This window comes from Lepus europaeus, chromosome 1 (assembly GCF_033115175.1).
Source record: "Lepus europaeus isolate LE1 chromosome 1, mLepTim1.pri, whole genome shotgun sequence".
Classification (NCBI taxonomy): Eukaryota; Metazoa; Chordata; class Mammalia; order Lagomorpha; family Leporidae; genus Lepus; species Lepus europaeus.
This window is the reverse complement of record NC_084827.1, coordinates 33,623,003-33,646,824: the sequence shown is the minus strand read 5'-3', so window position 1 is coordinate 33,646,824 and position 23,822 is coordinate 33,623,003.

Sequence of the window (23,822 nt, the reverse complement as noted above, 5' to 3'; positions counted from 1 at the left end):
TTGCACTACAGATCGAGCTTGCTCCCATGCTCCCCTCACACCCTGCCTATCCCTGCTTCTGCCTTGTGATTCAACATTTGATTTTCCAAATGCACTGCTCCATTCTTTACCAATCAACACATAAAAAGTAATGGGAAAGCTGAAGATATAATTCTGCTCTTAAATGTTTTCATATAATTTCAATTCCCTTTAAATAATATTCCAGGATTATGAACAATTATAATGGTGGGCTATAAAATCTAAGCAACTTTATTAAAATTCATAAATTTTCAATATAGGAGAATGCTAAATGCAAATATTTTTAATATAGTAGGTTTTAATGGTAACATTCCATCTAAAATTCAGTAGAACTATTAGATCATATTTAGGAAGTTAAATTGTCATAGACACACTTGTATAAATATCAATTCAGGTAGAAGCAGAAATTTAGTTGCTTTAGGAAGGAATGGAGATATTTCTGTAAGCCTCCTGTCTGTGGAATGTACCTTCATACTAATAGTTCTTTACCGTGATTGTAAATAGATATAAAAGATTGGTTTTATCAACAAATAAATTGGAGAAAATTAAGGATTAAGGCAACCGAATACTGGTGCAAACTTCTGTTCCTGTGCTGCCCTTCCCTCCCTTACCAACACTGTATGTGGGCTACACTGGCTTTCAGAATAGTACAAGAGAATCAGCCACTCCAGCAGGAGACTGTTTGTCAACTTCCCACTTCTTTCTCAAAGCCTGCTTTCAACATCTTCTTCAATACTATCATTGAGGGGCACGTATGTGAAACAAATACCTAACACCCTAAACACCCTTCTTCTTTCCTAAGCCAGTTAGAGGCAGGAGGTAACATCAGTGTTAGGGAGAATTATAATATTTATCCTCGGTTCATTGTTGCTAGACCCTCGAAAATATCTTATTTGCTTTGATTTTCTAAAACAAATAACAGTTCTACAGGATAATATTCTTCTGCCATATTAAGCTCAGGATTTAAGCCAAGACGTTTTGAGAATTAAAATATTCTTCAGTAATTTTATTGCATGCTTATGTTATTTACAAGCAATGATTTGTAGCCACAACCTTTTATGAACAAAGGTTTGCAATTTTTAATTTCTCTATCATCTTTACTGAGCTCATGACTCTCTGTTTTTACATAATTCTGTTGTTTTAAGGTATTCTTAGTCACTTTCAGTTTAAATTTGCTTTTCTAAAAATATTACCTTTTCTGGGTATGGCACATGATAGTAGATTAAGCCACAATTTCGGATACCTATATATCAGAGTACCAGTTTGAGCCTTGCCTGCTGCACTTCCAATCCAGCTTCCTGCTAATGCACTTAGGAGGACAGTGGATGATGGCCCTGCACCACGTGGGAGATCAGGATGGATTTCCTGGCTTCTGGCTTTGACCTGGCCCAGCCCTGCTGTTGAGGGCATTTGGAGAGTGAACCAGTAGATGGAAGATCTCTCTCTCTCTTCCTCTCTCTCTCTCTCTCCATCTGTGTGTGTGTGTGTGTGTGTTTAACTCCATCTCTCTGTGTTACTCTGCCTTTCAAACAAATGACTGAATAAATACATTTTTAAAAATATTGTTTTCTCTGATGTTTCATCTGTCTCCATGAATGATCCAAATCCAGGAAGGTTGGGAGGAGGTACTGTGTCCATCACCATTCTCCAACTTCCTCTGCTTGTACAACTCCCTGAGAAGCACTCATTATTGGTAGCTATCTAACAAGATTCATGTCTTCCAGCCTCCAGAGTCCAGAATTCTCTTTAGATTCTAAGTCCAGTCCCTTCTGATTCATTGTTCTGCATGCAACAATTTCTATGGTCCTTCCACATCTTATTGGAGACTTACGATCTTTAATATTCTCTCCCCTGGATCATCCTGAATCCAAGATACTATGGCTACCTAAGGCCAATCTAAAAAATGGTAACAAAAGAAGCAGTTACAGTTAATTTTAATAATATATTTAACTCACATTTTTGATTACAGGACTAACAAAAATCTTTCTTAGTTTTGAAAAAAAGGATCTGAATGCAATAGAAGTAATGTATAAAATCTCAAATATATTTTTGTATATTTTTTACTCCAGCTCTAAGAATGAATTTGTTACAAAAAATAAAAGTAATGATTTGTATATAGCTTGATAACTTTTTAGAAAACCTGAATGCTCTAGCTATTTATTGGAATCTCAATATCTAAGCATTACTATGTATGTCATATACCAAAGAGAACCTTCTACAAACTGCCCCCCTAAAAATGGAAAGAAAAGTACCCTGTAATGTCATGCCAATGAGATGTAAGCTACTCTAAGAGGATGGAGTTAATATCTAAAGAGATCACATCCTGAGGTCTTTATGAGGGCAATATGACATTTAAGAATAAAATTCAGAAATAAAATGTTTAAGAATTGAGGCCATCTTACTATGTGGTACGTGCTAACGTGCTGTATATCTTGCCTCCCTCAACTTTTCCATAAGTAAGTAATATTTATTTTAATTTTATAATTGTATTTGTTCAGACTCACCTCATAAATTAATTTTTTGTATTTCCAATTATACTGAATCTGAGGATTAGTCAACTTCTGAAGCTAAAGTTGATTAAGATCACATTCTCTTCTACTGGTTAATGGGATAGCTGCAGCATCAACAGAAGCAACTTTTATTTGCCCTTTTATAAGGCCTAGTATGATTCACTCCCAATAACTGTCTCTGTCAATATGAATAGCCACTGCCATCACACACACACACAGTGAACTATGGTGTTAAAGGACCAAGATCTCAAGTATGCTATTAGTCCTAACTACAATGTACTTCTTTGTCCAATAACAGAACAGAGCATCATTCTGTGGATTCAATCTTAATGGCAACTTAATCCTACCAACACATGTAACCACTTAATTCTTTACCTTATTTTGACTGGGGTCAGAACAGCTTTATTGAGTGATCAAATTTCTCTATGCTTCAATCTAAAATGTTAAAAAAAAAAAAATGATGGTCAAGTGGCACATATCCAAAGCATTTTTAAAATGATAATTGTCCTTTATAAACTGGATAATTTTATAAGTGAAAGTCTCTGTATTATAAAACTTAGAACATTGTTATCCAGAAAATTGTTTTAAAAACATTCACTGTTACACCCATTTGACTATATAAGTCAGAACAATATGTCTAAGTTATTTTTAGCTGATTTGAAACAATTCAGCTGTGTCTATGGAAAGGTCATAAGAATGAATTAAAACAAAGTGTTTTCTCATTTTTATTTTCAGAATTACTTTTTTCTGTTACTTTGTGCCCTATGATAAAATGCAGAGTGGAAGGAAAGTGTTTATGAAACACAAACCCTGTGTTATAGACACCCCATTAACTAGATGTCATACTTGAGGTAGACCTACTAACTTCTTTGAGTTTCATTTTCCCTGTGCTTCACTGAGGCATCAATAATACAAACTCTTATTTTCTCTTTTAAATATAGTATACTTGACATCTTTGATATTCTGGATAATTGGAAAGGATCATATTGAAGGAGTAGCCATTAGATATAGACAAATGCTTAAACAGTTCCTAAATCTGAGGTTGGGTCACAGGAACAGACAAATAGTAATAACAAACCAGATTTATTAATGGACTGAGCTGAATGACAGATTCAGCTCTGTATGATGTCCTCCACTTATGAAGATAGAATCAAGTACCCCCATAGGTAATGATGGGATTCAGAAGCTACTTGAACATTTGTCTCAGATAAAGCAACAGATACTATATTTTAACAAACATTATGGCTTCATATTGCATGTAAGTATAAGTGACATATTTGAAGTCAAACAGTTTGAATTGCATGTATGTATTCACTGAGCAAATTTTTTCAGCTATAAGTCTAGAAAAAATGTGTATTACTTGTCCAAATTCGTTTTGATGAAACTTTAGCTTGTCTCCCTAATTTTAAGTGGGAAACTCCCCACCTACCAACTAGGATAACATCAAAAAAATTTCAAAAGGTGAAAGTAGGAGCAATACCATTTGGGCTAAGGGAAAACTATGCATCTTAGGTGAAAGTTAGATTTGACAAAGCTTCTGGAGAATGCTCACTAGAAGTTGCATAAAACCTACCACGTGTCAGTCACCGTTGAAAGCACTTTACATGTATAAAGTCTATTAATGCTCACATATAATAAAGTAGGGTGGATTAATATCTCCCATGAGGCAGAGAGGTGCATAAGGGTTAAGTACCTTCCTTCAAAACACATACTTTTCTATTGGTTGCTCACCCCAAAACTACTACAGTTATTCATTTGGATGTTTTTCCATTTTTTCTCTTATATCCCTATAGAAACTGCTTAATTATTATTTATAAAATAAATTGATTTTGGAAATCATTGTATTGTTATTTCTCCATTTTTACATCTATTATTAGAATTTTAGAGCAATTTTCTATTGAATCAAAAGTCATTGCCCTGCAAGCTGATGGGTTGAAGTCATTTTAATGAACCTCAATCTCTACCTTCTAAAATGGACATCACATTTACAGGAATTTATGGAAAGAATTAGACTAGGGGAGAATGCTGTAATTAGGTGTATAATAAGAGCATCACAATTTGCAATGCATCCTACAGAGGAATAGCTGCCTACTATGATTTAACTAGGATTGGGCAAATGCGCAGCCCTCAGTGCCATTTATGAATTAATCAGGTGCACAAGCACCTCTTAGGAGTCTTCACACTGAGTGAGGAAATCTCCTAAGGGACATCATATTAAAACAGTCCTACAAAACTCATTAGTAGAAACTACATCTTCCTATTTTTAATTTAAATATATAATAGAAAAAGAAACAACCTCTTCCAATCTATCACTGGACTTGAATTAGGGTCATTGTAATGCAGGAATAGCTAAAAAAATTTTGTTTAGTTTCTGAATAAATGCATATTTTATATCCACACTATCCCAGAATTGAAAGAATTGTAGGAAAAACATTTTGGTGCAACAATAACATAAGAAACACATATGCCTTACAAATTTGCAAACAGAGGTGCACATGAATTGCTCTTTTCACTTTGAGGGTAACATAAACTGTAGTGATTAAAATAGTCTCCATGCCAATACCAATGTCATATGACTTTTATCAGCTTTGAAATTGAACCAAAAATTAGGCAAAGTTGTAAAAAGTCATTATTTTTTTAGCCTAGCTATTAAAGAAATACTTTTATGGAAATACCTTTTAATGCTCTCAGGCAGAGAAGGTAATATAAAATTTCCAATACCGACTTCAACTTGAAACAAGGATATACACTTTAAGAGTTATTAGCACTCTGTAAAGTATGTTAAGTCTGACATTCATGATGTCTCCATTATTAAATAGATACTAGTACATACTGATTTTCTTATAAAATTTAATAATGGTAATGACCTTTCCTTTAAGAATTGGGTTTCCATGCTGAAAACACAGGTAGTTATATAGAATTTGAAGCAAGACACATACTGTGGCAGACTGTGAGTTTTTATAGAGAGAGAAGTTGAAATGCATTTTTCACCTTGGACTTCCAACATTGGTGTGCCATCACAGCCATCAAATGTATATATTTCAGTTTATAGTGAATATAATTAGTGTTACACTCAATTTATTACCTGATTCATTGTCCTTATGCCCCATTGCATCATTCCACTGCAGTGATTTGCACACCAAAGAATCCTATTAAAGGAAGAGCAGCTGATGATACACATTTCTTTTCATGTCACTTTGTTCTATTTGAAAAGCAGTATTGAGCCAAATTTTTATGACCACACAGAGACTAGTAGCTTGTAGACAGGATGCTACAATCCTTAACCTTATTCAAAAAGCAAGTTGAAGGCTTATTCCCATAAGATGTAACTCATGACTCAATAGTCCATTAGCATTGTTTTGTTTTACTCCACTTCAGAAAACCTAATAGTCAAAAGCTAATCATACCATTAAATATTTCACTCAATTTCTGTTATGTGAAATAGCTATTCATGGTATCCATAACATTTTGGTACTAAAATGCTTTATTGTCTTGTGGTACATTAGACAGGTTCCAAAGAAGTAAGTGAATGATTAAATAATCATATTCATACCAAATAAGAATAGAACTTTTTTAAACTTTTAATTTTTTTAAAATTTGTGTTTAAGAAATACAAACCTCAAGAATTCCATATATAAATTTGGGAAAATGATGATTCTTCACCCTACCTCCCTCCCACCCATACTCTTACCCTTCTTCCCGAAAACTTCAATAGCCTGCTTACATTAAAAAATGTATTCTTAATATTCTAAAGCTTAAATTCTTACTCTAATAATGGTGTATGTCATATAACTAGTATTTTATTTAAATTATCAGTTGAACAAACTGACTTTTGTATAATTGGCAATCAAAAGTAGATACCCATATATCAACTATTAAACTTTGATAAAGGTATGAAAATTGAGCTCCATTAGATTCAAGCCCAACTTCACTCTTGGCACTTATTTGTGAGCTATGCCTATTTGCATAAACTTTTAAAGCTTGTGTTCCCTTAAATTGAATGTCTTCAGCCCTCTTAGTGTGTTTGTGTAGGTGTTTATAGCCTGAAATTCTGAACAGACCAAAGCTATAAGCTGATGTTCATCCCTTTTCCAAGATGTTAAGGATTATCCTCTGTCGCAGTGAAATTTATACTCATATATATATATATATATATACATATATATATGTATATATATATATGGTTCAATTATTTATACTCATTTATTTATACTCATATATAGAGAGAGATGATTCAATTATTTTAAAGGCAGAGTTACAGAAAGCGAGAGGCAGAGGAATCCACTGGTACATACTTAAACAGCTGCACAGCCAGAAAACAAGGAGCCAGGAAACTCATCCAGGCCCCCAATATGGTTGCAGGGACCTAAGCACCCAAGCCATCCTCCACTATTTTCCCAGGCACACCAGTAGAGAGCCAGACCAAAAATGGAGCAACTGGGACCCAAACAGGTGCCCATATGGGATGCCAGCATGCCATGTGGCAGCCCAATCCACTACACCACAGCACCCACCCCCATCAAATATATTTTTAACACTATTGAGTCAGTCTTAATTGATTTGCATGTGCAGAACCTTGTCAATTGACAAAAAAAATTTTTTTTTTCTAAAAACCACTGTTTTCCTTTCATATGAGCCACAGTGACATACTGGGAGGGAGATGTGTTTAGCTGCTGGAATTCTGTTAGAAGATATATGTCTACATAGAGACATGAAGATCATATGGAAAAGCAAAAGCAAAATATGTTGTCATCTTTCCCAGTCAGGGCTCAGCCACGGGGGCCCTTTGAGAGTGCCATGGAAATGAATATAACTTGGACAAGGATCCTTGGTTTTCAGTGTTTGCTGAAGACTAAAAAGCTGTGCAACTTTGAAATGGAAGCACTTACCAGCTCTGGGCCCATTTATAAAAGAAGGTTAAAATCAAAATGGGCAAGGATTGAGACCTCTGCCTTATTTCACTAACATCAATCTATTTTGTATTTTGAGGTCCCCATATGATTCATCTGGGGACAAAAAAGGTGGAGGAGTGGTAGTACTGTTTAAAAAAAAAAACAGTAGAAATTGAAACCGCTGTTTCTAGATGATCTGAGTTTCACTCAGCATTTTTTTTTTATTTGACAGGTAGAGTTATAGACAGTGAGAGAGAGAGACAGAGAGAAAGGTCTTCCTTCTGTTGGTTCACTCCCCAAATGGCCGCTACAGCCGGCATGCTGCACCGATCCAAAGCCAGGAGCCAGGTGCCTCTTCCTGGTCTCCCATCTGGGTGCAGGGCCCAAGCACTTGGGCCATCCTCCACTGCCTTCCCGGGCCAGAGCAGAGAGCTGGCCTGGAAGAGGAGCAACTGAGACTAGAACCTGGCGCCCATATTGGATGCCGGCGCTGCAGGCTGAGGATTAACCAAGTGAGCCACGGTGCCAGCCCCTCATTCATCATTTTTAACTGTAACACATTTGCTATTAACATGGGGAGAAGTATCTCTTACATGGTGACTTGTATTTGCCTGTTCTGTTTTGACTACTTTATAAATAATTAACTCACTCCTTATAACAAGCTGGTAAAGTAGATATCATGCAATGATTGCTGTTTTGAAAATGAGGATTAGGCCCATAGAGGTTAGCAGTTGGTAGAAATGGGAATTAAATCCAATCTGTTACTCCCTGCATTGTTTTCACGTATTCTGATGTATTAGGCTACAAATGTGGATTATGGATTAATGTTCCTTTACAAATATTTAAAGTTATTTATTTTATTTATTTGAGTGGCAAAAAGACAGAGATAGCCACAGACACAGAGAGAGATCTCTACCATTTGTTACTTCACTCCTCAAATACCCACAACAGCTGGGACAGGAATCAGGAAGTCAGTGGGACCCTCCCAAGTGGGTGGCAGGGGCCCAATTACATGAGTCATCACATATTGTCCCCCAGTGTGCTCACTAACAGGAATCTGGAAAGGATAGCAAAGCCCGAATTCAAACCCAGCGACTTCTGTTTGGGACGTGGAAGGCCCAAGCAGCGCCCAAACTGCTATGCCAAATGCCCAACCTACAAGTCCTTAGTGATTGAAAAAAATAGGAAGAACGTTTACCTGTTCTCAACAGTGGTGCAATTAACTTTTCCATAATGTAACAAGCCCTTTGCAGAAATATATACAAGTGAACCACTTTAGGGAGGATTTCTGCATTAAGATGTATTAGAAGCTGCTGTTTTCAGTCACAAAAGTTTTTAATCATATCTTTTAAGTTTTTTTTTTTTATAAGAAGCACTAATCTTCAAGATTCATTTATCTGAAAAGCAGAGATGGAGAGAGAGGGAAACACACATACACACACACACACACGCACATCAATCTTGCATCTAGTGGTTCACTCTCCAAATAGCTGCACTAGCCAGGGCTGGGCCAGGCCAAAACCAGGAACCTGGAACTTAAACCAGGTCTCCCATGTCGGTGGTAGACCCAAGTACTTAGGCCAGCTTCTGCTGCCTTACCAGGAGTGTTAGCAAGGAGCTGGATTGGAAGTGGAGCAGCCAGAACTTGAAGTGGCACTCAGATATGGAATGCCAGCATTGCAAGCAGCAGCTTAACCTGATGCATCAGGACACTGGCCCCCAGAAGCTATTCGTTTTTTTTTTTTGTTTTGTTTTTGTTTTTGTTTTTGTTTTTTTGTTTGTTTGTTTTTTTTAAGATTTATTCATTTTATTTGAAAGGCAAAGAGAGAGAGAGAGAAAGAGACACAGACAGTTTTCTAAAAACGTGAAAGCTAGTATGTTGGATACTAACAGTATACTGCTTGAACACAGACCATGGTGTATTTGTTGGGGGCGGGGGTTGCAGTGCTGTGAGTCACTTTCTGTGACATTGGCATCCCATATGAGCAGCTGGTTTGAGTTCCCACTGTTCCACTTCTAGTCCAACTCCCTGCTAATGCACAAGGGAAAGTAGTGGAAGACAGCTCAAGTACTTGGGCCCCCTGTCATACATATGAGAAACCCTGATGGAGTTCCAGACTCCTGGCTTCTGCCTGGCCTAACCCTAACCATTGCAGCATATGGGGAGAGAACCAGCAGATGGAAGATCGTCCTCTGTGTCTCTTCCCCTCTCTCTGTATATCTGTCCTTTAAGTAAAATAAATAAATCTTAAAAAAGAAAATAGAACATAGGATTAAACATTTCAATTCTTTAGTAAATGTTAAATAGAGAAATACCTAATTCCAATGTTTTAAAATAACTGAAGATAAACTATAACAAGCTTATTTTTGAGGCCTTTTTAACTTGTAGATCACTTAGGAGACACAAAGTCCTTTAGCAGATATTGAATGTGACCAATATTTCTAATATATAGGTTTTTTCTATTGTGATATTTCTATGTTAGAATACACACACAATGTACTTTCTATTTTTTTTTCAAATTATAATTTTCTGAAAATTGTGGGAAAACTTAGGTTGTCTCAAATTGTGCAATCTTAGAATTTTTTGATTAGTGAATTCATTAACCATTAATTTACCATAGAATTTCTTAATTCAAAACAGTTTGATAGAGCAAGGAATGTAGATTAAATTTTACTTATTTTGAAATTTAGTGCAGAAACTCAGTTCTTTCTTTTAAAGGATTTTTTATTTGAAGGCGAAGTTACAAATAGAGAGGGAGAAAGAGAGGGAGATCATCCATCTGCTGGTTCATTCCTCGAATGGCTGCAGTGGCTGGGGCTGGGCCAAGCTGAAACCAGGAGCCAAGAAGCCTCCTCCTGGTTTCCCATGTGGGTGTAGGGGTCCAAGGACTTGGGCCATCCTCCACTGTCTTCCCAGGTGCAATAGCTGGGAGCTGGATTGGAAGTGAAGCAGACAGGACTCAAACCTGCACACATATGGGATGCCTGCAGTACAATCAGCAGCTTAACCTGCCATGCCACAGCACCAGCCCCAGCAACTCAGTGCTTGAGGATTATCTTCATTAAGGGAAACACTGATGTGTAATGGAAGGTGGACTTACCACAGGTGAATAAGTTAGGTAGAAATATTTAAATTATTGGTTATGACAATTGATGATTTCTTTTTCCATAGGATACTGGTTTTGCACTACTAAAGAACAGAAAAGATTTGTTACAGTATCATCCATATTCGAGACTACCACCCAACAAAAAAGAGGTAGAGGCTCCTAGAAGCTCTATGCTAGCATAATTTTGCAATTTTCTTACGCTGTTATAAGTTGTCAAGCCATATTTAATTATTCTGACATTGCAGAAAATCCTTTTACTTCATCTTCACAGGGAACATTTTTAACATACAACATGTTAAAAATCATCTTAATGAGGAGAACACACAATATCAAAGCACTCAACAATGATGTTATATTTTAAAGTCTCTTCTGAAAAGGTAGCTTCTTATCTCTAGATCTTTCTTCCAGGATTACTAGTCTCAATTATTTTCTTATTCATTAATTCTTTTATTCATTTCCCATCTTTTTCCCAAGTGGTTTCAAGGTTCTTACAAAAAGAATCAAACAAAAATAATATAGCAGAAATAAAAAGGAAACTAGTGCTAAAAACAGGAAAGCAAACATTCCAACATCAAGGATTAATACTGTTGTTTTAATGGAGCATAAAGCCTGCATTAAGTTTCCTGGCAGGCAAGGTAAAAAGTACAAAGCAGGGAAGTTCAAATCTCTGAGTGGAGAAAATAACCCATTTGTACTTGAGAAGCCCTTTTTCACAATATTAACCTTGGAGAGAAAGGATTCATGTGATCAGAGTTTTGCAGTTTGTACGTCAGCTCATGAGAACTTCAAGAGGTCTAACCAGAATTCTAAAAATTGACCTATAATATAGTCTACTTCTATTATTCACAGTAGTCATGTTCTATAAAATTCCTGTGAGCACTAAATTATCAAACACGGAATCATTGCTGAAAATAAACACAGGATTTCATATCTGTGAGTGGCTGGACACATTTCTTAAGCCAGCCAGGAAACATATATAACTTTGTCCTACATGTTTCTATTCAAAGGCATCTTATTTAACATGTTGTTGATACATTGACTTCAAACTCAGGGCCAACAGCTCCATAAAGTCACACTTGAATGAAGTTTAGCTAACGCGTATATCTTCTTTGTAAGGTCCATCACAGCCTTCATAGATTTAGGAGCACTAGAGAGTTCATCAGTCTTGTATTGGTGATCATTTTAAGCATCAAAATCACCAACAGAAAGCACAAGAGACAAAACATTTGCAGTAAGAGAACTAAAACTGGAAAGCAAATCATCACCTTGTCCACCTCGCCTGGTATATGTCTACCAGGTGCCCCAAGATTTTTAATATGTTATGTATGCACATGTCTGTGAATAATTATCAAAGTTCCACAGTACTGATTTGGGGCTTCCAAAAAAATTAGAATTTAGACAAATTTTCATATATGGAATCCCCTAAGAATGATAAATGATTGTATATTGGAAGACCATGGAAAGAACAAATAAAGCAGGAAAAGAAATATAAGTCCATCCCAGATACTCATGATAAATATTCTTTTTTTTAAGATTTTGTTTGAGAGAGAGTTACAGACAGAAAGACAGAGAGACACCGAGAACTCTTCCATCTGCTGGTTTACTCCCCAAATTGCTGCAATAGCTGGAACTGAACCAATCAGAAGCCAGGAATCAGAAGCTTCTTCCAGGACTCCCACGTGGGTGCAGGGGACCAAGTACTTGGGCCATCTTCTACTGCTTTCCCAGGCCATAGCAGAGAGCTGGATAGAAAGTGGAGCAACAAGGACATGCACCAGCACCTATATGGGATGCTGGTTCCACAGGCAGAGGCTTAGCCTACTATGCTACAGCACCAGCCCTTGATAGATATTCATTCATGGAGGATTTTTCAGTGAGAGTATTAGGTATAGATACAGTAAATCACAGTGAGACTTTTACTTCCTTTTTAAATTTTTAGGAATAATTAGCAGAGAGGACATTCTGCAATGTGTTAAACAACTTCATAGCAAATTCCAGAACTTAATTTTTTGACTAGATTTTTTATTTGTGGTGTGACTTGAAATGACCCACTAGAAAACATGATAAGAATCACTGAGAGTTAATAAGAGCCTCCCTCTTCGAGGGCAGTGATGGTGTCAAAGGAAAGAAAAAGGCAAATGTGCAACTTGATCCCTGGGACAGAGGAGTTCTTATTGACTGACAACATGAATGTCAGAGGGCTGGAAGTGCACATCCAAGGAAGGAAAATCCAGTCTCCCTGAGAATTGTAGTACTGGTATTGAAGAAAGGCAGCAAATTGATATGAGAAAGGAATTTTGATTTTTAGGAAAAGATATTGAGAAAATGCAAGAAGTTAAGTAGATAAGAAAGGGTTAAATTAGTATAGCTAAAAAGTTAAATTATTTCATCCTCCTGTAAGAGAGAGAATAAAAATTAATAAATAACCTAATAACAATTCAAGATTAATTTGCTCACTCTTTAAGAGATATAAGAGAGGTACAGTGGGACCCTTTTAATAGTGGCCTCTCAGGAATGGATTTCTAGCCCACTCAGTTGGCTACAGAAATGCCAGACTGTATTTCAAACCAAAATAAGTTTATTTGGTGGTAATTCTTTTCCATACCTCTTCTACTTACTAGCAAAAACAAACAATTTAAAAGGGGAGTGTTTATAACTTTAGACTTGTGATCCAGTGTTTAAGATCTGCTGGGTATGCCTGGATCTCATAATCTGAGTGCTTGCCTATGAGTTTCAACTTCACTCATGATTAAAGTTTCCTTCTAACGTGCACCTTAGTATTCAGCAGGTGATGTTCAACTACTTGGGTCCATCAGGGAGACCTGGATTAAGTTTTGATCTCCCAACTTCAGCTTGGCCCAGACCTGGCTATTGTGGCATTTGGGGAATAAAACAAAAAATGGAAGATCTCTTACTTTCTCTGTCTCTCTGCTTTTCAAATAATTGGAAAATAAATAAATTTCCTTAAAAAGAATTCTGGTTAAGATGACCATATTCAAATCAGAATGCCTTGGTGTTATACCCAGTTCCAGCTCTCAATTCCAGCTGCCTGTTACATGGAACCTGGGAGGCAGCAGTGATGGCTGAAGTAGTTGGGTTCCTCCCACCTATGTGGGAGACTTGGGCTCATTGTTAAAGGTATTTGGAGAGTGAACCAGTGGATAGAAGATCTCTCTCTGTTTCTGTCTATCCATCCCTCCAATAAACAAATAAGTAAATAATTTTAAAATATAACTAAAATATTCTAATAGAAATCTATTATACTTTGTTAAGAAAATTCAAAGAAACATGAATGATCTGCAAAATGGTGTATTAGCTATGTCAAGGATCATTCTCTGGAGGCAGAGAGATACAGGGGGAGAAGAGGAAGGGGGAGAGATGCATTATATCACACACAAAATAATCATATTGGCATTTATAAGAAAAGAACAAGGGGTCGGTGCTGTGGCGTAACAGGTGAAGCTGACGTCTGCAGTGCTGGCATCCTATATGGGTGCTGGTTCGAGTCCTGGCAGCTCCACTTCCAATCCGGCTCTCTGCTGTGGCCTGAGAAATCATTAGAGGATGTCCCAGGTCCTTGGGCCCCTGTACCTACATGGGAGACACAGAAGAAATGCCAAGCTCCTGGCTTCAGTTAGGCCCAGCTCTGGCCATTGCATCTATCTCTCTTCCCCTCCCCTCTCTTTCTCTCTCTCTGCCTCTGCCTCTCTGTACCTGCCTTTCAAATAAATAAATAAATCTTCAAAAAAAGAGAAAAGAATGAGAACAGTCTATCTTTTCTAGCTCAAAAGATGTGCAGTGTCATAGACTGGTGAGAAAACTATGGGAATAAAACCAGGATAACCAGGGACAAGGACAGTCAAGCAACAGTTACCTGGGTAAGAGCCAATTATTGCCTCTCTTAGAACACTGCAAAATATTCACCAAGACTTTCAGCAATTATAAACCTTCAATATGAGAAGCTTGGCTATAGTCAATGCATTTCTTTGCTTCCTCTTTTCTCTTTCGTCCTTTTCATCTTTCCCTCATTCTCTCTTTTTTTTAAAGATGTATTTATTTATTTGAAAGTCAGAGTTACACAGAGAGAGGATAGGCAGAGAAAGAGAGAGAGATGGAGAGAAAGAGAGAGAGAGAGAGAGAGAGAGAGAGAGAGAGGTCTTCCATAGGTTGGTTCACTCCCCAATTGGCCACAACGGCTGGAGCTGCACCTATCTTAAGCCAGGAGCCAGGAGCTTCTTCCAGGTCTCCCACATGGGTGCAGGGACCCAAGGACTTGGGCCATCTTCCACTGCTTTTCCAGGCCATAGCAGAGAGCTGGATTGGAAGAGGAGCAGCTGGGACTAGAACCAGCGTCCATATGGGATGCCGGAGCTTCAGGTCAGGGCGTTAACCCGCTGCGCCACAGTGCTGGCCCCTCATTCTCTCTTTTCTTCCTTCCTCCAAGACTAATTTGCTGGTAGATAGTGTACAAACTGTACTAAGAAACACAATATGCTACTTTTCAATGATTGATTCCCCACACATTTATTTCATCAGCCCTGTAACACATTTTGAGTCTGCTTTGAGTTGACAGGGGTGAAAGTTTCTCATTATTTATTATCCTCCTTTAGTACTATGAGATTTTATCTCACTAGGTGTCCTTTGATCTAGGTGTCTAATTTGCATGAAATAGTTAATCAGATTTTCTATGATCACTAAAACCACATTGTTTACAACTGTCTAATGGGTATAATGATAGTTCTCTGTTAAGACATCAATTCATCCTGATATTTACATATTAACCTCATGTATTTTAGTTTGCAAGGCTCTCAAAAAATCTTAAAGACTTTTTGTTTCAATTAACTATACCAAAAACATTTTCTTATAAAAGTGATAATATAGTAATATAGTATGTTCAAAGCTGAATTATTACTATTGTCATCAATTATTAATTTAGGACTACCAAAAGTAAAATGTTATTGTGGAGATAATATTAACAATGTTTTCTCTTGGCATAAAAAACACCATTTGATCAAAGAAGGTGAACACAAAAAATGTTGATTCTCCATGCTTGTGAATTTCAGCTTCACTAAAAATCTACTGACTATGTTCACTGAGACAATTAAAGGAAATATAGATGCTTTCACATTTCAAAAATTTCATTAGAGTTTTGTAATATCCTGAACCATAATAACAATAATCTTTATTTTTACCTTTTACAAAGTGTATAACCAAACAGTTTCATAATATAGTGAACCATAATAACAATAATCTTCATTTTTTCCTTTATAAAGTTTATTATCAAACCTCACAAGTTAATTTTTAAAAATCTGGCTTTCCTATATGCCTAAATAAGTCTTTTGCTTACATCCCATACTAAACATACATACATATTTCATGCTGCATTTTTGTTGAGAATTCAGTAAGGCCAAGGGAAAATCAAAAAGCAGTAAACCACCCTGCAATATGGAAATAAAGTGGAGTTTTGTTTTTCATCTTTTCCTGTTCTCAGTGTCAGAATTAACCAGGTGCAACTCATGCCCAACTCCCTCCTGCCGTGACCCCAACCTTCTGCCCCTCATCTCTTAGGGCCTGAGATTGGCTTTGTCTGTTCTTAACATTGAAATAGCACCTTAATATTATTAGACAGATTTATTTAATAAAAACCACATTATTTCTAAACGGCATTCGCCTCTCAGAAGTTTAAAGAGCTGCCAGAAACTTACCCCGGCACTGACCTTGCTTTCTTTAGTAGAGTACAAGCTTTCAATAAAACCCTCTGACAGTCAACAGCAAAATGCTGCTTGTCTCACCTGAATATATAACAAGGGTGAGTATCCTTGTACTACTCTATATGGACATATTTATATAAGCATCTAGCCTTTTGGGGTTGTTGGTTAGTTCAAAAACACATATTCCAAATGTCCCTTACATTCAAATCCAGCCAGTTACAGTTTGTTTTGATCTGTGAAAATGTGCTTGGAAGTTGGAATGCATCTGTGGGCTTACTTCACCTATTGCATGCAGTTCAATTTTAATGCAAACTGACTTCTTCTTTCTACCTAGCCACTCACAACTGCTGTCAATCAGCAGGAGCTGTGCATATTCTGGCCCCTGTTAACTGTGGCCTCTAGAGAATGGATTTCTAACCTACTCAGTTGGCTACAGAAAAGCACAGACTATATTCCAAACCAAAATAAAATGTTTCTTTGGTGGTATTTCTCTATTCCCCACTTTTTAGGGAGATAGATATTCAAACTTTACATTTATAACTCAAAATGTGAATGTTCCACCGGCGCCGTGGCTCAACAGGCTAATCCTCCGCCTTGTGGCGCCGGCACACCGGGTTCTAGTCCCGGTTGGGGCACCGATCCTGTCCCGGTTGCCCCTCTTCCAGGCCAGCTCTCTGCTGTGGCCAGGGAGTGCAGTGGAAGATGGCCCAAGTCTTTGGGCTCTGCACCCCATGGGAGACCAGGATAAGCACCTGGCTCCTGCCATCGGAACAGTGCGGTGCGCCGGCCGCAGCGCGCTACCGCGGCGGCCATTGGAGGGTGAACCAACGGCAAAAGGAAGACCTTTCTCTCTGTCTCTCTCTCTCACTGTCCACTCTGCCTGTCAAAAAATAAATAAAAATAAATAAAAAATAAATATATAAAAAAATGTGAATGTTCCAACAAAGAGCATGTGTGCTTGCCTATGGGGAAGGCTGGTGGGCACTCAACAACTCCCCTTCAAAGAAATTCTATGAAAGTAAGAGGCAGTGTTAACATCTTGTCTCAGTAAATGGAGTATCCATGTTTTGGTGGGTTGTTTTCCATGTATTAAGTGCATGAACTTAATCTATTACATTTGATGGTGGCTTCATCTGTGTACTCTTGTTCACGTTTTGAAGATCTATCAACCTTTTAGGATTTGACACAAACTGCATCCCTACTTTGAAAATTTTCCTAATTCCAACAAGCCTCTTTAGGTATCTGTATATGAATAATCAACTTCATGACCCTGAACCACTACTCTACATCTTTGAATATATTGAACATCCAAAGTAGAATTAAACAATTCTTCTATGTGCATTAAATTGAAACTACACATCCAGTAAAAGCTAAGTTATATTATAGGCCATTTCCCTATGGAACGTCCCTTACCACTCAAGCCACTCAGCTTCTTTTCTTCTCCGAATTCTTTGTTGCATGTCCAACTCATTTGTTTTCTTCACTGTTCTGTACTACAGTTCTCTATGCCCTCTTATTTTCTACCCAATAAGAATGAAAATTTCTGAAAGGTCAGAAGAGTCTGGCACAGCCCAGAGGCTAGTGCATTGCTTGTAGCAATGGTTCAGTGCACTGAATAGAGATTTGACTAAGATTTCTCGAGCTAATTCGAGTATGCCTACATGATATTAGATGCCTCTAATATTTTCTAACAATTCTGGTGTCAACCTAAAGCCTTTTTTATCCTTGATTGCTAGTAATACCTAAGTACACCAGTGACCAAACACTCCTCATCCTGGGGAAAATCTTTGCTTTCAAACTCACCTCTTATCCAAATAATCATACTGTCCCTATTGCATTCATTTAACAGATGCTCCTGATGTGTATTTAAAGTATCCCATGTGTCCAGTTGTTAAACTTTAATAAACTAGCCAAAACTTTAAAACAGAATAACAGGGAAACACAGGTTGTGATTTATTTTGGAGGAATTGCTATTAGGCTGACTACAAGGCTAATCTTCAAACAGGAATCTGGAGAAAAGGTTAGCAGCCTGACCTCAGACAGGAATGGTTGTTAATAGATGAATGCGATGATGAGGGCTCTCGGGGGTGGGTCAGCTCAGTGACTTTTGACCACCTCAAAAACACAAGCTGTGACAACACAAGCATTCCTTCATTTTCCTTATCATTTGGATCCTCAGCTCTGATTCACTTTTTTCAAAACTTATTTTGGAGCCAACAGCGATTGGCAAGTGAAAGGCTACCTGGGGCTGATTGTCATCAGCAGCGGGGCCTCCTCGCATCGAGGAGAATTATTGCTCTTGTTCACAAGAGGATGTTTATAATACATCTAAACACACCTGGCAAAGGGTCTTTGAGAAGACTGCAGAGCAAGGGCAGAAAGAAGAACATGACTTGAAAAAGACACCTTAGTGGTTTAGAAAGTTCTTTGGGGGAAGGTTTTCCTTCTCTATTCGTTCTTTTCCATTCTTTATCAACTCCATTTTATTAAGGATCAGTGTATGAAGTTAAAAACAGGCTCTTTAAGTTTTTCTATTCAAATAGCTGCATGCAAGGCCTAAATGATTTTTAGCATCTGACTGCATGCTCCCTGGTTAGTACTCACTTAGTCACCTAAGAACAAGGTGTCTCAGACAGCTGGACTTGATTTGCAAGTCTTTAGTGAATTATTTTCTGACAAGGGTTAAGTAGTGACTGTACAGTAGGCTGAAGCAGACCTGGATTGCTGTTCCTCAACCACTAACTATGTGACCTTGGATAGGACTTAGACCTGCTTTGAGCTGGAATGGTCAGTATTACAGGACAATGACTGGTAGAGATGGCTGTGCTGTATTAAAACCTAGGTGCTAGGGTGGGCATTTGGCTCAATAGTGAAGTTTCCTGCATCCCCTATCAGAGTGCCTGGGTTCAAGCCCCTCTCCTCTTCTGCTCACCCACTCTAGGAGGCAGCAGGTGATGGCTCAAGTACTTGTATTCCTGCCACTCGTGCGGAGTTCTGAGCTCCTGGCTTTGACCTGACCAGCTCCAGCTGTTGCCAGAATCTGATGAATGGACCAGTGGGTGGAAGAGCTCTCAGTTCCCTGTTGATCTTTCAAATAAATTAAAAAAAAATAATTAAAATATAAGAACCACACATTACATTTCACAACCATTTTTAAAATACTGACAACAAAGAACATCTCTGTAAGACAAACTTTTGGTTCTCATGATGTGGACACTTACTTATAAATGATTCTATACATACCATTCACCACATTGTCAGAAAGCTCTTTCTATTAGAAGAGGCCAAAGTCTAGATACAACTTGTAACCCCACTGAATTCTATGCCTGAGAACAAAGGGTAATTTCTGCTCTGCAATTCTCTGTGGATATGTAAATGAATGCTGCTGAAATATTCAGAGGCTGATACCAATACAAAGTGAAGTGCAATAATCTAAATGTGCCATTGCTTTCCCCTGCCACTAATTACTAGCTTTAGGCTTTTTTCACCAATATTTTGTCTCCTTGCCTTTGCTGTTTAGACTAAATGGACACCCAACTATATAGGATCATTATAATATCTTATCACAACTTTCAAGCATTGTCTTTATTTGATTGGGTTTTTGGTGCTTCAGCTGTGACCAGTTTGAATTGGTTAGCCAAAGTCACAATTTCTATAGGCTAAATAACTATTTTCCATGATAATAGAAATGACTCTGACAACTGGGAAACATTCAGAGGTTATAAGGAAAATCAAAATTTGTATACTTCAGAGAAAACATTCTCTCGGAGATGAACAGGTAATGCCATTATGCATACAATAGCAGCTCACTGATAGCAGAATGTCATTCTCTTAAATAAAACTCTTAATACACAGGGTGGAATTGTGTTTGGTTTTTCCTTTCTCTCTAAGCCCCTTAAGCAAGTGCCCTTCATTAAGGGTGTGTTCCCAAGAGAACCTCCCCTGTGTATTACAGAGTTTGCCCTTCCTTTCAGCACTTGATATATGCAGGATTTGGTTCCTCTAATTTTCCCGCTTCCCTGAGCCATGGGTTGTCACTTCCATCAGGAAGCCCAACTGTTAGCGACTTCCTGAAACTCTGAAAAACACATAATGGAATTGCATTGTCCCAACTCATCAATACAATGAAGCTAAATGGTATTTTCGCCTTGCATAAAATAACTTGTTTCATTGTTAACTCCAGCCAGTCAGCCTCCATGTTTCCACAAAAGGGACAGGATTCATTGGTTAAACTGAAGGGCTAATCCAATGGGTATTTACAATGCTTACTCAGAAAGAAGCTTCCCCTGTTGGGTACAAAGGCTGTGTTTCTGGTGAAAGCTTGCTTGATGGCTTTTCCTTTTATCAGGACAGGTTCTTTCCTTAAGAGGCTCTACTAGCCCTCTTAAACAATGGGTTCCCCATAGACTCACTTCCCAATGATAGACCAGGCGTAGATCCAGACATTGGTTCAACTTATACGTAAGCCATACCTGGGTACACAAGTTATTAACTTTAGAAATAAAACAATCATTCTTCTGTTACTTGCTTATACAAGATTATCAATATCATTTTATATGAAAAGAGTATTTTCCAGATGATCCTCACTACATAAAGGTGATGATAGCAGATATGGATGTGTGTTACCTTCACAATTTATCTTTTTTTGTCTTATATCCCCCTTCCCCCTTCAACTCGAGGAACACTGAATTCAATAATTCTCTTCATGGAGTCACATTCTCTAAATTATGCATGAGTCGTAGGAATTAGAAGAATCAAAAGAGTAAATGAAATTTGGGGAAATATCTAAATACTATTTTCAATTTAAAATTTTTACTATTTAAGAAACAATGTTAGAATAGGATAATAGAATTTTAGTAGCATGATTAATAAATAATTTACCTTAAATATACACTATGTTTGAAACTATGCTAAGCATTTTATATGCTTTTTCCCATTTAATTATCACAACTCACAATTGGTGATAGAACGAAGTCTCAATAAAATTAAGTAAATTAAAAAAAAAAACAGAAAACAAGCAAACAAAAACGATCATCCCACTTTATAAGGAGATAATTTTTAAAAAGTGTGTATAGGGATTGGTACTGTGACAAGATGGTAAAACCATCGCCTGCAGTGCCAGCATCCCATATGGGTGCCGGTTTGAGTCCTGGCTGCTCCATATCTGATACAACTTTCTGCTATGGCCTGGGAAAGCAGTAGAAGATGCCCCAAGTCCTTGGACTCCTGCATCCAGGAGGAGACCTTAAGAAGCTCCTGGCTGCTAGCTTCGGATCAGTGCAGCTCCAGCCATTGTGGCCAATTGGGGGAGTGAACCAGCAGTTGGAAGACCTCTCTCTCTGCCTCTCTTCTTTCTCCATGCAACTCTAACTTTCAAGTAAGTAAACAAATCTTAAAAAAAAAAAAAAAAAGAAAAAAGTGTGTATCGATCATGTGTTAACTTTTTTCATAACTACTTACACAGCATTTACATTGTGTTAGGTATTATGAGTAATCTAGATGGGATTTAAAGTACTTGAGAATTGTGCATAGATTATATTAAAGCATTATGCCATTTTATGTAAGATAGTTGAGAATTCACAAATTTTGATATCCACCAGGGGTCACCGGTAAATATTGAGGAATGATTAAGGTATTGAGAAAGTTTCTAACATACTCTATTTAAACTAAGAATTTACTTATTATCTATTGAAAAGCACAGTGACACAGGGAAAGGAAGAGACAGGGAAAGAGAAATCTTTCATCTACTGGTTCGCTCCCCAGTAGACTATTGAGTCAGGGCTGGGCCAGGCCAAAATCAGTAGCCAGGAACTCCATCCTGGTCTCCCACATGGGTGGCAGGGGTCCAAGTACTTGGACTGTCTTCTGTTGCCTTCTCAGATTATTAGCAGTAAGATGACTAGGAAGCAGAGGTGAGACTCAATTCTAGGCACTCCATTATAGTATATGGGCATCCCAAGAAGTGTCAGCCTGTTGTGCCACAGCACCTGCTCTTATAAAGTATTTTTAAAAGAATACAAAAGAAAACTGAATAACATAATTATCTTGTATTGCATAACATATTTTTAAAATTTGTCATTTTCCAAATACTAAGATCTTAGAAGAAGTCTGGAAAAAGCTGGCTAAGATCCTTTAAGCTGTGGGAAGTCTATCAGGAATCAAATTGGGCACGCTTGGAATGCCTGGATAAGAAGCCAAGATTTTATGGAGCAGCCTAAGTTTTTGAGAAAGGGGATTTGGTGTTTAATAACACTAGTTCAAATATCTAATAATTCAAACTTACAATTTTCTCTTAAAAGGACATCTATGAGAATGATCTAATAGTGAGGATGGTGTCAGAGAAAGACCATAAACTGCAAAATCAGAAAAATGTGTGTTTGGGTCCCTGCTCAACCATGTTCAAGGCAAAATACTTAAATATCAACATTAGGAAACAGAAATATAAAAGTGATATGCATCTTAGAGGACTGTTATAAAATGACACATACAGGAAACACCATACATGTACAGTACTATACATGTACTCAATACTGGGCGAAGCTTTAGCCTAGCTTAGTCTTATATCCTTTTGTCTTCAGTAATATCGATCTACAGTTTGAACATCCCTAATCCAAAATCTAAAATGTTCAAAAATTTGAAATTTTCTGAACACCAGCCTGACATCACAAATGGAAAATACCATATTTGAGCTCATAGAATGGGTTGTGGTCAAAATGTAGGCACATGGGGTTGTTGTGGTGTTACAGGGTATTAAGACACCATTTTCAACAATATGGGATGTTTTCCATATTAAAGTGTCAGCTCAAGTTCCAGCTACTCTTCTTCTGATCCAATTTCCTGCTAATTTGCATGGAAACATAGCAGATGGTGGGTCCTGGCTATCCAAGTAAGAGACCAGGATCGAGTTTCTGACCCAGTTCTGGCTGTTACCAAGATTTGGGGAGAGAATCAATGGATGGTCTATCTCTGTGAGGGTTTCTCCCTGTCTCACTCTGTCATTCTTCCACTCAAACAAGTAAATAAACTTTTATAAACGTGTAGGCACACTGAAATAAGACAAAAAATTTACTTTCAAACTCTTGTGAAAGGTATATACGAAATACAGAAGAATTTCATATTTAGAAGTGAATTCTAGAGGCTGCCACCATGGCATAACAGGTAAAGCTATGGGCTCCAGTTTAGTCACTGCTGCTCCACTTCTGATCTAGCTCTCTGCTGTGGCCTGAGAAAACAGTAGAAGATGGCCCAAGTACTTGGGCCCCTGCACTCATGTGGGAGTCGACGAAGAAACTCCTGGCTCCTGGTTTCAAATAGGCACATCTCAAGCCTTTGAGGCCAACTGGGGAGTGAACCAGCAGATGAAAGACTTTCTCTCTCTCTCTCTCTCTCTCCCTCTCTCTCTGCCTCTCCTCTCTCTGCGAAGCTCTGACTTTCAAATAAATAAGTAAATCTTAAAAAAAAAAAACTTTCCTTATCTCTAGAAAAAATGGATTCTATCCACAAGATATCTCATTGTGTATGTTCAAATATTATAAAGACCAAAAGACATCTGGTTCCAAGCATTTTGGACAGGAATATTAAACC